Genomic DNA, 13,924 nt, shown 5'->3' on the forward strand with positions numbered 1-13,924 from the left:
TCATTCTATGGTGTGGGCTAATGATCCATGATTCTTTAGGTTGGGCTAAACCAATGTTACAACCCATGGATGATCCATGGGGGTTTAAACCCATGGAGCCTAATGAATATGGAAGGTTATACACATTAGGTTTACATGGTGTAACACTAATCTTGCCACACTATATAAGAAGCCCCTTAGCATTCGAATTTGGCTACTAGATACACTAGTGATCATTGGAGTTCCATGAACTAAATTTGAGTGTAAGAAACTCTCTAAAAAGTCATCCTTTGTCCTAGGTGTGTTGTGATTCCATTTGAGGCATTGATACTATTGGTGCTAAGTTCTTAAAGGCCAAACACAACAAATTCTACAAGCTACATAAAGAGGTAAACTCCTAACTGGAATTTTATATTGTTTATGTCATTTGTATGTTAATTGTAGGCTTAATGTTTTGGAAACAATATTGCATGTATAATTAGAGAAAACATAGCTATAAAACTTTTAGGGTTGTATGTAGACCACAGGATGTTGTAGTATACCAAAACCCAACAGTGGTATCAGTGCCATGGGTGGTTTTCTATTATATTTGATGCAAAATGTGTTATTTTTCAAAGTTGAAATGTTGTTTGACTGCGCTACTTGATGAGTCCATGCTTGGACTCGACGAGTAGGATGAGTTTTTCCTTGGACTCGTCGAGTCCAATATGGGGCTCGACGAGTTGCCTGTCCAGACAACAGGTTTTCGAGTTTTTTTTTGGCCTGTTTTGGATTAGAATCATTACCACAAAATGTTTTAATTTATAAAATCCGATTTTGTTGATATGGTAATGATGAGTCTCATCCAAATAAAAGATAATTGTCAAAGTTTCATGATTTGTATTACTTTATATGATTAAGATAATTTCTTGGAATTTGTTTGATATGAATTATCTTAACTTATGAGTTTAATTACATCATAGACAAATTGTTTGATTTTGTTAGTTACAATTTTTGATTTAAATGTTTTTGATGAAATCCATAACTTTCCCTCAAGTTATGGAAAGTGAAAAATCTCATTTTTAAATGTTTTTAAGTTTTCCATAACTTGTCCTCAAGTTATGGAATATGAAAAAAATTTCATAAATGTTTTATGAACTCCATAACTTGTCCTCAAGTCATGGAATTGTAAGAGTCTTTTCATAAAACCTATATTAAACTCATAAATTATGGATACCAAAAGTTTTTGAATAGTTCAAAACTTGCCATAAAGTTTTGGAATTTCTAAATGCAAAGTGTCACTTTGAAACATTTAGTTCCAAACCCTAGAATTTTAAAAGTTTAAAATTCAACCCTTATACTGTTATAATATCATAGGTGTAATATTTATATGTATGTATAAGAGTAAAGCCGGTCTTACCGTTAGTAGGCTTCATTCACAAAGCTGATTTATAAGGGAGTATAAAGTTGCTGCCTATAAAATGATAGTTTAATGGGTGTCCACTCTCACCCATCGTTTCCTTGACTGGTGGAGGGTCGTTAGCTGAACAGGTTTGACAGGACATTTAAATTCTCATTAAAAGTATAATGAAATACTAAGTAACTAAACATTTATTAAATTCCCAATCTTAGTTACTTTAGGAAAAATGTGAAAATGGTGCTATTCCATGAAATTGCACTTTGCACCTTGTTAAGTCGTTAGTGGAGCGTGTGTGGTTAACCGGCACACTAATCTGGGATTGACAGTGCGTGGCAAAGGGTAGTTTGATGTTAATCATAGATTAATGGAGTGTGTGTGGTTAACCGGCACATTGATTAGGTAGTTTGCACCATTGGGTGTACCAAGCTAATTTGCATGGTTATTCACACCTTGTTTGTGATCCTTGACATCCCAATCACAAAATTGAAGGGCACAATCGAGATTTAAACATGCCATTGTAAAATTCAATGAATCTAAAAGGATCTAGGAATTTAAATCCATTTAAAACTTAATAATCAATTTCGTTTTTCATGGTGGAATTCGTAAATCATCATTTACCTACATTCAAATATTTTGCAATTGGATTACGGCATCCCTCTTCCGAATTGTAAAATATTGTGTTGGGTCCTAGCCTTAATATTTCATTTGGATGTTATATTAAGGACTTAAATCAACTAACCTGAATTTATCCCATTGTAGATGTCTAGTTCAGACTACTATGGTCTTCCCGAATCCTTTCTTCATAAAGATGATATTCCACAAGACAATCAAGGTGAAAGATTAATCCCTTCTTTGTGCTATAGTGGAACTTCACTTCCTCCACCTCCTCTAATTATTCTCCCTGGCCCACAAGTTTGAATACTTGAAAAGTTCAAGGTCACTCAGGCCCTACTTGCAATGAAACATCAAGATGGAAGGTCCGTGTGTACTCACGTCTTGGAGATGAAGTCACATATTGACAGGCTGAGAGTATTGGGTGTCGATGTCTCGAGGAAGTTGGTTATTGATTGAGTTCTTGAATCACTTCCTGAGTCATATAGTGAGTTCATTAAGGACTACTATGTGACAGACCACGATATGACCCTTATTGATCTTACCTATTTGCTTATTGCTGCTGAATCAACAATGATTTGGTGCACTGGAAAAGCAAATTTGATAGGAAGATCTACTTCTCAAACTTCCATGGGCATTGAAAATGGTAACACTGAAAGTCCAGAAAAGATTTCTCTTTCCAATGGAAAGGGATCATCCATAGTCAACCAAGTTGACCAAAGAGTAAATAGAAATGTTTCTGTTTCCATTTGAAGGAAAATTCGAAGCGAAGCTGCCCTGACTACCTGAAAGATCTGAGAGAAGGTAGAATCAAAAAGTTTGACTTTGCTTCGGATAAGTCTACTGTCTAACTCTATTAAGTTCCTAATTGTTGATTCTTAATACATGATGTGAAAAGGTTGCATTTTGATGTTTTGTAGGATCATGCAAAGGGAAGAAAGCTTAAAGAAAGAGTATGTTAAATCTGGTCATGAAGATGAATTTCAATCACATGGTTCAATGATCGGAATTTTGAGCTGCTGCTTAAGAGTTGTGATAGATTGCTTAAAAATTTGTAATAAAACAGTTTTCATTTGTAATTCAATTGTAAGGAAAAGTTTTTTCGTATTTTATAAATAAATAAAATTTTGTTTTTTATTTTATTATATCTCCTTGAAATGGCATTTGTGGAAATTGATGTTTGTATGTTTCTATGTTAGCAATATGAATTTGATTCTTTCATTTGTGGTAGTGTCAAGAATCTCCCAAATAATGAAAGATTTTCATCACCCAAGTTTTAGTTGAATAGAAACTTGGAATCATGCAACTTGTATTGTATGATGAATGAGAACTTGATCGTTGGGAAATTATGACTAATTCCTTGTTTAAATAAATATGTAAGTCAAGTGAAGGACTAGGGGATCGGGTACACTTGGTGTGTGTTGTCCAGGTCCACCACAAAGAACGATAAGACTATTCATCATGATTTACTAAAGTTTAGTAAATATGGTTATACTTACAAGTTTAAGTATAATTCTGAACATTGGAAAAGTTTCAATGTATGGCAGAACGAATGAGAATAATTAAATTAGGCAGAAAGATAAAAGTTTATTCAATATGAAAAGATGGGAGAGTACTTTAGTATCGTGATTTATGATCATCTTAATAATTATGGAAAAACCGTATCACAATTGATCCTCTAATGACATCTTAGTGCATTTGTATGGCTAAGAAGAGGAACCGTGAATTGTTGAAATGGTTAAATCAAGAAGATGAGTCATACTTCGTTCCAAAAACAAGTCTTAGAGTCATACACCAAGACTGTAACTTGAGTGACATATCTTAAATAGGTTTAGAACACTCATCAAATGTAGAGTAAAATGTTTCTTACTCTTTTACATTTGAAATTGGAAAGTTGTGATGCCTTGGTAAGGACAAAGACCAATTAAGACCAATTGTGTGAAGTGTTTATCTTGATAAGAATTCGCACTAACTATTGAATATTTGTTTGTCAAGGAATGATTCTTGACAAGAGAATCTTATATGTCAAGAGGTCATTGGGAGTCTTAAAGATCTTGAAACTTTTAAGAACTAATCAAGAAAAAAACCTATCGTTTATCACTAGCATACGACTTGAGGTTTGTAACCTATCGTGTTGACATATTCTTGTTGATGTGCCCATTCCAGTTAAAGTTGACTATGAATGTGAGTTCTATGAGTTCTCGATTGTTTGCATAAGGCAATGCACCTATATCAATGAAAGTTTCATTGATCAGTGAGGGTGATCTGCTGAACAACTTGGAAGACATCGTAGGCTCTTGTGCTACCAAGTGGCAAGAAATTAAGATTGAACAAGTTCACTCCATATGAGTTTAGGTTTGTCACTAACCTTATCTTATGATTATGTTATGACAAATTCACATGGATAGGAACACATACACCATTCATGGTTCGAATTTTGAGAAATGGCAAAGGTCTAAACATTTGAGACTTAGTGCTTTAAGTTCTAAAATTGTTTAGACACACGTATGAGTTATCTAAGGTAAGGTGTATGATTTTGAGAAGCATAGATAAAGTCTTATCGAAGCATCTCGTATCAGAAATCTAAACTTTGGTAAGAAAGTCAAAAAGTATTGATTTCTAGAAGTCCGACTTATTTCTAAGTACATGTCAAAGCTAGTGGGAGCATAAGTGCTATGCTAGTAAGATAATAATTATTATGTTAGTGGGAGCATAATCAATTATGGAGAATGTTGCAAGTTAGCAATGTTAATTATAGAAAATAAAAGTTTCAAATTGCAAAGTTGCAGGGTTTGAAAAATTGTTTTGCTATAATTAAGGGAGAGGAATGCATACTTCATTTCAAATCTAAAAGCTTATATTATGAGAATTTAATCAAATTTAGTTATGCTTCACGGTTGTGTTAATTGCGTTTTCAAAATTAGACTATGATTACGACATCCCTTTTCATAACTCGAATTATGAGAACATGAAAAATAGAAATATTGTCGCAAAAGACTGGTCACATATCATGTCTTTATGTGAGATATCATAAATCATGTCCAATATGTTTCGGATATAGGATCGATTACATGTGCTATAATATTTATCTGTTCTAAATTTTCCAAATGCCTAGGGCATTAAAAAGGAAAAAGGACTAGAACCGGATATGAAGAAAGTGGTTAACAAACTTTAAGGACAATCTAAGGTTCGCCAAGGATTGGTCGCTTGTAGTTGGAAGTATAAAAATGGATGGACCATATTGACACATTCTGAAAAGAGGCAACTCTTGTTCAGAAATGATAGTCAAAATGGGAATATGGAAATGTTTCCATAAGTGGAAGCTATTCTTTAAATCTGTGTAAGATCAGGAAACTTAATGCAAGAATGATGTTCAAAGGAATGTACTTTGAATTTGAGACTTCGTTTTCATGGAATTGCTCTCCATTGGAATACTTTGTAATGTTTGTTGCCAAGTCTCTGTGACTTTTGTGCATAGTCATTACAAGAGGATCATTGCATATAAGTTTAGAATCTAACATATTACAATAAATGGAAAGAATTTGATATTCTTACATTTATGGTAAGGATTTGGAATTGTGAAATGAGCATCATTGAAATGTTGTTAATTGATCTATTTCACAACGTAAGAATCATAGATAAACATAGTGTGCATGCTTGGAGCATGGGAAAACTATTGTTTTAATTCAAGTATTAAGTTGATTATTCGAAACATTATAAATGAATAATGAGTAATCAATATGGCACTCAAAAGTTTTGGGGCATATAGGTTTAGTATTATTCTAGTGTTTCACTTTTCATGTTTTGACTTCCCGAATAACAAGGTTATTCAAACCATCCACAGTCGATCATACTTTGGAAGTAGGTATTGAGGCTAGACTGTCATGAATGGGTCTGTAGTTTGTCTAAGTGTTTTAGATATAGCTATAATGTTCATGAGTACTCCTGGAATAATATTCGAGTATTGGACTCAACCCACGCTCATCTGAATCACTTCATGAATTTTATCACGAGTGATTATGAGATGATAATATTTTATATTCTTGAAACGAAGGCATGTGAGTTGTAGTTGCGAGTCGATTGCACATTGACATATGTAAACGCACTAGTAACTTGGTGTTATAAAACATATTGTTGTGTGTAAGTTGATGAGTAAGTACAAGCAAGCATTTGAGTCGAAGTTTATCCATTCCTTTTACCCCATATGGATAAAAGCAATATCTGTGGGCCCCTCGATGATTTAGTGATGACACCCCTAAGTGCTTGGCCAAGCCTGGACTGATTTGATTTGTTCAGTTAGTTGGTCCTCATAAATCGGAAATCAGGAAACAACAGATGGACAGAGAGAATGATTATAATCCTTGTATCAGTCCATATGATATCTAGAATGGAGGAATATATGATCCCTTATCTAATGGACAGATCATTGACTAGGTTAGAGTTCGACAACGACTTTTAAGAGCTACGATTTCTAGTCGGGTTATGGAATCACACTTATAATAATAGTTATTAGACTTATACAAGTGGGAGACTGTTGGATTAGGTGTCTAAACCCATAACTATAATTGGTATGTACTTGACTCGAGAGTAGCATGGTCCATTCGGGTTGCATATCACCAGGACAATTTGATAGGATGGACTTTTAAGAAGAGGTTATTTATGATTTGTTAATATATTATAAGTTCTCATATATTAATATGAAATTATATTATTTAATTGGTAATGATCAAGAATTAATTTGGAATTAATTTTGTGATAAAAAGAGACTAATTAAATATATGGGGATTGATTTGGTAAATCATTCATTCTTATGGTGTGGGCCAATGATCCATGATTTTTTAGGTTGGGCTAAACCAATGTTACAACCCATGGATGATCCATGGGGGTTTAAACCCATGGAGCCTAAGGAATATGGAAGGTCATACACATTAGGGTTTACATGGGGTAACCTTAATCTTGCCACATTATATAAGAAGCCCTTAGCATCCAAAACTGACTACTAGATACACTAGTGATCCTTGGAGTTCCATGAACCGATTTTGAGTGTAAGAAACTCTCTCAAAATTCATCATTTGTCCTAGGTGTATTGTGATTCCATTTAAGGCATTCATACTATTGGTGCTAAGTTCTTAAAGGCCAAACACAACAAGTTCTACAAGCTACATAAAGAGGTAAACTCCTAACCAATATTTTATGTTGTTTAAGTCATTTGTATGCTAGTTGTAGGCTTAATGCTTTGGAAACAATATTACATGTATAATTAGAGAAAACATAGATCCAAATCTTTTGGGGTTGTATGTACACCATAGGATGTTGTAGTATACCAAAACCCAAAAGTAGTGATATGTTAGATCTGTATTTTGATATATCGGATGTTGCTATTTTGTAGTGATCTATAGATATGCGTGTTTATCTGATGAATGGTTATATGATTATCTATATGATGAATATATGTTATTTGTTATGCATAATTCGACATGGTATGGTGGGGTTGAGACTGTGCTGCTTTATGTTGTCAGACAATAGACCGGGGCATTCCAACCAAAAGGTTGTGGACGGTGCATTCCAACCGAAAGGTTGTGGGCCGACGGTAATCCGACTGAAAGTTTGTGTACCTAACCTCTCATATATCCCCTTAACTCTCACTCTCTCAATCTCACCCTTGGAACTCAGCCACCCACCACCATAACCACCAGATCACAGCCGTGAACCACCATGAAAAAAATCATACGATTCCAAGAAAAGATAGAAAAAGATTTTATTGAAAGTAATTGTTTATTGTTTTGATTCCAAATTTTATCAAAATTTAATGGATAATTATAACCAGAATTCATGTAACTCACCACTTTCTTCTCCCTTTCAGATCTTCATTTGCAATATTTTTCGTCAGAAAGGTAACTAATTTGCAACTAGTGGGATTATGCACAACCTTTATCATGTTAATGCCTTTGTCTTCATCATCATCCCTTATAACCCGAATTCAAGGGATGATCTCATGCTGGAACTTCCACCCATACCTCTAAGGAAGAACTCAACTTTAAGTTTCTATTTTGTTCCTTTTCCCTTCGTCTTTCTCCGCAGTAACCCACACTCTAGATTTCGATTTCAATCTTGTTCCCCAACTCCATATTTTGAAACCCTGAACTAAACTCAAACCGACCTCTAAAGATGAAAACTCACCACTCCTCTACGTCCTGCGACTCTACTGAAACAAAAATCAAAACCTGGTGAAACTGATTTTAGTGGTAGAAAGAATCTAGAGACAAATTGAAGTTTTCATCTCCAGAAATCGATTTGATTGTGGACAAAAAATTACAGATCTATAGTGACGATCAGGTTGCAACGATGGTGAAGAGGAGGGTACAGATTGAAGGTAGTGAAGAATAAAATGGTGGTGAATAGGAAGGTGCATATCGCCAGAGGTGGCTATTCGGTTATACAGGGCGACGACGTTTTGGTTATGGTGGTGGTCTTGATTATGATGGTGGATGTCATGGTGTTTGAATTGGGGAGTGCATATAGGGGTAGGGGTAGTAGTTAATAAACAATAAAAAATCTGAAAAAGAAAATACAAAGGGCAAGATAGTCTTTTAATCTCTATAAGAGACTAAAAACACAACAAAATGATATGCTAGGGAAGGTTTAAGTGCCAAAGAAATGTTAGGGAACAAACGTGAAATCTTTGTTAACCACATATATTGTTTTAGTAATTTGTTCTGATAAGAAAAGAAAAAATTAAATATATCCGTAAAAAAAATAAAGTTTGGTGGAGTTGCAAACATGGAAACTAAGTGGGTGTTTGACATAGCTTATTAGTTTTTTTTAGCTTTTTAAAAAGCTAGTAAGCTAAAGAAGTGTTCGTTTATTTGAAAAAACACTTTTTAAAACAACTTTTCGGATGAGAAAAAAAGTAAAGTTTTTAAGAAGCTGGAAAATCGTAGCTTTTTAGGGTTTTAACCATTTTACTCTTAGAAAGTAGTTTTTCTTATCCAAACACTTTTTAAAATCAGATTTTCCTAAAAGTCATAACCTAATTAGCACTTTAAAAAAAACACTTTTGTGCTAAAAAAACTTAACCCAAACAAGCCCTAATTCGTAATTCGTATATGGTATGATTAACATTCGACAAAACTACAAAAATGGTCATTGTGTATTTTTTCTAAGGGTTGATCCAAACCTCGATTTTTTTTTGAGCAAGTTTTATTTATTTATTTATTTATTTATTTATTTATTTATTTATTTATTTTTGGGTTTTGGTCTCTCAGAAAACTAAAAAGACTAAAATGCTCTATTATTATTATTTTTACATTTTTTAATACTTATTTTTATACTTTTTTAATTAAAAAACATTAGAGGACCCACCTCTCTCTCTCTCTCTCTATATATATATATATATATATATATATATATATAGAGAGAGAGAGAGAGAGAGAGATCATCAACATTTATCTTTACGACTCAAAACTCAAAACCATTTGAGCTTCATTCCATCCCTTAAACACTAATACATATCAATTGATCCCTCGCATTCCTACACTCTTTCAATCAGATCCAAAAATCTATTTCTCCATTCCTTCTCACATCTCACTCGTTGTCATTCTCAATCATCCCATTTCACTCCGATTTGGGATGAATGGAGAGAAGGAGTGTGGTTTCTTATAAGAGCACACTCATTTGAGAAATTAGACCCATTAATTGCTCCTGATGAATCTTTACAAGCTATTTTTTCAAATTTTTCTGTAGTGCCTTGCTTGAGCCCTTTCATTATCATGATTTCTCTAGGTTATCTTCATCATTATCGGTTGTTGCCACTGTAAAGGACACAAGTAGGACGAACATGGAAGAGGATAATGACGTCACCCAAGTGGAGAGCCTGTCAGATTTATACAACGAGCTTGTTAGATTTCGGCGACTTGGGAGCCCTAATTCGACAAGTTTCTCAAAATATTTCTCATTATAAATTGTTAATTTGAATATGGGTTCGATTAGAGGTGGTTTGGATTTTGTTGTATTGTCGAATGATGAATTTGGGTGTTCCTACCAGTGTTGTTGTTGTTGACTTGGATACTCTAATGGGAATCATGTGGGTTTCGATTCTGAATTCATTTTATTCCATTACTCTTCCATATTCAATCTAGTGAAAGAACTGATGTTTCATTCGATTTTAGGCAGTTATGAGCTGTGAATTTTCATTTGGAATGTGTTTCACGACTTCAATAATAATCTTCAAATTTGAATTGAATCTATTATGATTTCGATACTATTGATTTGTTGTAGATAAAAGGGAGATTTCCACATTGAAAATCCTAGGGATGAGCATCGGAACCGACCCGGGAACCGAACTTGGTGGAAAATAGGAACCGAACCAGACCGTCGGTTCTATTGGTTCCAGTTCCTACCGATTCTTGTCGGGTCTTCAATGTTGGAACCGATCCTCGAGATATAGCAACATATTTTGACAAATATTTCGGTTACGGTTTTTGTTTTTGCCAGTTCTGGTTCCTACCGGTTCCCGGTTCCAAAAATCCACAAGAACAACGTCTCGGTCCCGGCCCGATTATTTCTATTTCATCTGAGATTACACGCAACATCCTTGATTAAACTCTTGTGATCTTTGGCACAGTCAAGGAGGTTATTTTGGAGATTCTTGATGAGAGATTGAGTGCCTTTTGCGCTGAGATTATGGCTTTTATCGGGATGCGCCCTCTGACCTTTAGGAAGTTTCGGGCATGTGGAACGCCATAATATAATGGGGATGGGACCCCATTGTGAGAAGTAGGTGGTTTGTAGATGTTGCCAATGCCTTCCGTACTAGGCGCTCTCCCGAGGGGGACAAGGTCTGACAAGCTTCCTTACTCCTGAAGGATAAGGTTTGTGATTGGTGGGAGGAGGTAGGGCATGATGTAGGAGGTGATGATATTGATTTGATGACCAGGAGTGATTTCTTGACCAGGTTCCGAGCCGAGTTTGCACCGGTAATCGAGGTGCAACAACTAGCGCGAGAGTTTCAGGATCTCCATTAGACTACCGAGACGGTGACAGAGATCACCGCTATATTCAGGGAGAGGAACTTCTGGTTCAGCCGTACATGGCGGACGAGGAGATGAAGAAGGCCCGGTACCACGAGATGCTGAGGAGTGATATTCGGAAGTTTGTTAGGTAATCCAGCTGTAAGACACTAGAAGACATGACAGCGAGGGCTAGGGAGAGGGAAATTGTCTTGGAGATGAAGAGAAAGAGGAAGCCATATTCTGCTGCGAGTGTTCAGGGTTCGGGTAAGAGGCCCAAGGTATCTGATTCTTGACCGAGAGGCCAACATGGCCATAGACGCTATGCCAAGTGTGGCAAGTCGCACGAGGGAACGTGCAGGGGGTTGGTTCTAGATGCTTCAAGTGCCGCCAGATTGGTCACATCAGCAGAGATTGTAGTGCTACCATCCCCATCCCTCCAGTATCTGATCTGATTTGCTTTCAGTGCAATCAGAGGGGCCACAAGAAGGCCTATTGTCCGAGTTTGGCTGCGGCAGGACCAGTGCCAGCATTCGCACCTGCAACATTGAGGATTATCGACGACCATCAGGGTAGACAGATGCGCTAACGATGAAGAGCAGGGCATTCCAGTTGACAGTGGATGTGTGATTTGCCGATTCTGACTTTGCCAGAGGGTGTCGATGATTTTGTGGTCTATTTTGACGCATCGATCATGGGTTTGGGTGCAGTTTTGATGTAGTGGGATCGCGTGATCGCATACGCTTCGAGGAAATTGAAGCCTCATGAGGCGAATTATCCGACACATGATTTAGAGTTAGGGGCTGTGGTTTTTGCCCTCAAGATTTGGCGGCATTACCTCTATGGAGTTCGTTGTACTATTTACACGAACCACAAGAGGCTGATGTATTTGATGGATCTGCCAAACTATAATATGAGGTAGCATCGTTGGTTGGATGTGGTGAAGGATTATGATTGTGAGATCTTATACCACCCGGGGAAGGCCAATGTGGTGGTCGATGCTCTCAATCGTTAGGTGGCCGCGGATCCAGTTCTTGGTATATACCTGAGGATGATAGTGATTACTCTGTTGTTGGAATGGATTAAGGATGCGTAGGTTGAGGCTATGAAGGAAGAGTGCCGAAAGTGTGAGTGGATAATGGGTCAGGTGGCTTTTTTCCATTATGATAGGTGGGAATTGTTGACTTTTCATTGGAGGGTTTGGATTCCATATTGGTTTGGGGTGCGCCAGGTTTTGATTAAGGAGGCTCACAAGTCGATATTCTCCATTCATCCCGGGGCGAGGAAGATGTATAGGGATCTTCACCCTGATTACTGGTGACCCTTCATGAAGCGGGATATAACATGGTTTGTGGAGTGGTGCTTGAATTGTAGAAAATTCAAGGCAACGCATCAGCAGCCTCACGACAAGATGCAGTCGTTGGAAATTCCTATATGGAAATAGGAAGACATCATGATAGATTTTATCACGAAGCTTCTCAGGACAACATGCATAGTGGATTCTATTTGGGTCATTATGGATCGATTGACTAAGAGCATGCACTTCATCCCGATCCAGGAGTGTATTTCTGCGGAGAATCTACCCGAGATTTATGTTCATGAGGTGGTAGCATGTCATGGGGTGCCAGTGTCGGTGGTCTCCGACCAGGATGTTCGTTTTACTTCCAGGTTTTAAAGCAGTTTCATGATGAGATGGGTACTCATCTCCATTTCAGTATAACTTTTCATCCACAGACTGATGGACGGAGTGAGCGGATGATTCAGAATCTTGAGAATATGTTGCATGTGTGCATATTAGATTTTGGCTAGAGTTGGGATACGTATCTTCCGTTAACGGAATTTTTGTATAACAACAACTATCATGCTAGCATTGATCAAACTCCTTTCGAGATGCTCTATGGGAGGAAATGTAGGACCTCGATTTGTTGGGTCAAGGTCGGTCAGTGAGTTATCGGGAGTACCGAGGTGGTACTCAATACTACCGAGATGATTCAGCAGGTTTGGAGCAGGCTCCAGATAACCTAGAGTCAGTAGAAGATCTATGCTAACAAGCACTGGTCATATTTGTAGTTTCATGTAAGGGCTAAAATGTTGTAATAAGTCGAAGAGTCAGTTTATTTGTTACGAAGAATCTTGTGTCTTCATATGTATGGGTCTTCGTGTATATAATTATTTTACTAAGGCGTTATAAAGTGAAGGCTTAACGTTTAATCCTTAGTATTTTTGTTATGCTTTTATTCTCCTATAAATAGGGGTAGTACTAGTGATATGGTAGATGACTTTTACACATAGTTTTACAGTTTATTCATTGTATTCTGTAAACTGAAAGGCATAATATGAGCTGATCAAAGATTCTATTTACTCTCGTGTTCATCGTTTCAATACTTTACTCAATTACTTCTAGAATTACATTCAAACTTGATTCCAAATCTCTACAATTGGTATCAGAGCAGGAATCCTTTCTGTGATCTGTTTTTCATATGTTCAAAAAGGTTTTTGAGTCTACTGTTTGATTCAAAAAGTTTCCGTTCTTTTTGTGTGTGGAAAATACTTCTTGATCTAGGTCTAGGATTTGATTCTGCGGAAAATTTTGTGAATTGTTTGTTTGTAGTGTGATTCTAATCTGAAATATACAATTTGATTTCAAATTCTCTAAGTTTTCATAATATTCTTGAGTTTTTGTTCCGTACAACAATAGCGACATTCAATCTTAACTCCATGACATCATTTTCTCATTTACTTGGATCATCCACAAAGATTCTGATGCTAATTCCAGAATATTACGATCAGTGGGCAGATCGTATGCAAGACTACTTGAATGGATTGGATGAAGAACTATGGAATTGCATTTCAGGAGAAATCAATCCACCTGCAAGAGTTCAACCAATCGGTGCGTCTTCAAGCAGTTCGGAGGTTGATAATCAAT

This window comes from Lactuca saligna, chromosome 8, assembly GCF_052625555.1.
Source record: "Lactuca saligna cultivar CGN05327 chromosome 8, ASM5262555v1, whole genome shotgun sequence".
NCBI lineage: Eukaryota > Viridiplantae > Streptophyta > Magnoliopsida > Asterales > Asteraceae > Lactuca > Lactuca saligna.